The sequence below is a fragment of the Heterodontus francisci genome, chromosome 45 (genome assembly GCF_036365525.1).
Source record: "Heterodontus francisci isolate sHetFra1 chromosome 45, sHetFra1.hap1, whole genome shotgun sequence".
Taxonomy (NCBI): domain Eukaryota; kingdom Metazoa; phylum Chordata; class Chondrichthyes; order Heterodontiformes; family Heterodontidae; genus Heterodontus; species Heterodontus francisci.
Window position 1 is genome coordinate 17,613,493 of NC_090415.1, and position 2,274 is coordinate 17,615,766.

Here is a 2,274-nt window from a genome sequence, read left to right on the forward strand (position 1 = left end):
TTCACAGTATTGTGTTTCTGTTAACATAATCGTGTTGCTCAGGTGCAAGTTGAAACCATTGTACAGCATTCTATTAATCAAAACGCTGGACCAGCACAGTACAGTAAGCGATGGTGGTATAGTGGTGCGCATAGCTGCCTTCCAAGCAGTTGATCTGGGTTCGATTCCAGGCTATCGCAGCCTGAAGTTGCAGCTTTCCTTTATGTTGCAGTATTTTACAAACGAAAAAAATGTCAAAGCTTTGACACAATTGAAATTGATAAAATATTCTTATCATCCAATCAGATTCATTCTCCCACTTGATTGGCGTCACCCTGGAGCAAGTTTGTTTCCTTCAAGTGTTTCTCCAATTTCCTATTGAAATCATTGATTGTCTCTGCTTCCACCACACTTGTGGACAGACATTGCAGTTGCAATGCAGCAGGTAAAGCAAAAAGTGCTTCCTCACATTTCCCGGCATCTCTTTCCCAAAACCATCAATCTGTGTCTCCTAGTCCTTGTACCATCAACTAATGGGAACGGGTTATCCTTGTCTAACTTACCTACACCTGCATCAGATCTCCCCTCAATCCACATTGCTGGAAGGAGAACAACCACCTACTCAAATAACACAATCCAGAGCCATCTATCCAAGCTTTTCAATAGCATAAGAATAGTTGTGTTGTAAGTAGTATAGATAGGAGCATAACTTCAAGAGACTTTGATAGATTAACTGATTGTCTCTGCCCAACGCACCAGATTTTCTGTATCACCTGAACACTGCTCACAGCTGTATAAAGTTTAGAGTATTTTCATGGCTTACATTTATGCAAGAACTGCAATGTTAAGGTTGGATTGTGAAGCATGACGGTCATCTTCACTGAACTATGTTAAAATGTCATGTTGAGAGATGTGTCAGTGTGGAAGATGCACGTAGCCATAGGCAAAAAAAAGGCAAGTCATGTAGCTGGAGGAGAATCCACAAAGTGGTCGCGATGGACCGTGACATATTTTACTTTTGTGACAAATAAGGACAGCTAAAATAATAGGATTAATGATATGCTTTGTACATCAATATATTGAAGTCTGTTTGATCTGTTGCTTGCTTTATTATGAAATGTGTTTTCAAGGCTATACTTTGTTTAAACCTTTTTGTGAGAACAATGGGAGAGTCACCAGCACTCCTTGCATGGAGAGAGATGAGATAAAGGCAGAATTAAAGAAAAAAATGTCTGGGATCAGTAAGAATGTAACCTTTAGGATCCTTGCTAAAATAGAAAGAATCGGGAAACATCTGTACTGTGTGTAGATTCAACCATTAACTAACTAGTGTCAAACAATGATGTCAACCTGGACCAATTAGGACACTTGGAACAATTCAAAACTAATATGGTAACATCCTTGCACCACAAGAAGGATAAAAGAAAGGGTGTTACAGGACATCGTCAGCACACTTGGAGAGGGGTCAACAGAAGATCGTTGGTACTTAAAAGGAGAAGATAGAATATAGTCAAAAAACACAGCAAGGGATGAAGAAGGAGAGAAGTCCGTGCGGCAGCAAGCACAGAAACAAGAACGGGTGTTGTGTGTTACTGAATATCTATTACCATTGTTAAGTATTAACTTTGTACATCTTGGTTAAGCCTAATAAACTCTCTGACATGGTCACATAACTTGAGTTTGTACCTTGTCGGTCTATCTTGGTCAGGAATCTAAAGGTGAGACGGGTTGGGTATTCTCTGTCTCACCTCTGTTCAGGTAACATCTACCTGAAACTTACAGCTCTTTACTATATGCATACATTGCTGTGTATTTTGTCCTCCTTAAACTTCGAAATTGTGGGCCCGTTAAAAACATTGTTCTTCGTACAGTTTTCTGCGTCACTCCACTGCATAGTTCTGCCCAGTAAGCAAAAAGGATCAGTTCGCTACTAAACTCTAAAATAAAAGCAAAATACTGCAGATGCTGGAAATCTGAAATAATAATAAGAAATGCTGGAAATACTCAGTAGGTCTGGCAGCATCTGTGGAGAGAGAAGCAGAGTTAACGTTTCAGGTGAGTGACCATTGATCAGAATATTTGCAGCACTTTCTGATTTTATTTCAGATTTCCAGCATTCACAGTATTGTGTTTCTGTGAACATAATCGTGTTGCTCAGGTGCTAGTTGAAACCATTGTACAGCATTCTATTAATCAAAACGCTGGATCAGCGCAGTACAGTAAGCGATGGTGGTATAGTGGTGAGCATAGCTGCTTTTCAAGCGGTTGACCTGGGTTCGATTCTCGGCCATCGCA

General features: G+C 40.0%; 1 non-coding gene across 1 annotated transcript; it reads left to right on the forward strand.

Moving 5' to 3' along the window:
* Positions 1–2,202: 2,202 nt before the first annotated feature.
* Positions 2,203–2,274, forward strand: trnae-uuc (transfer RNA glutamic acid (anticodon UUC)). The gene has a single exon. It is a non-coding gene; the product is annotated as a tRNA-Glu (tRNA).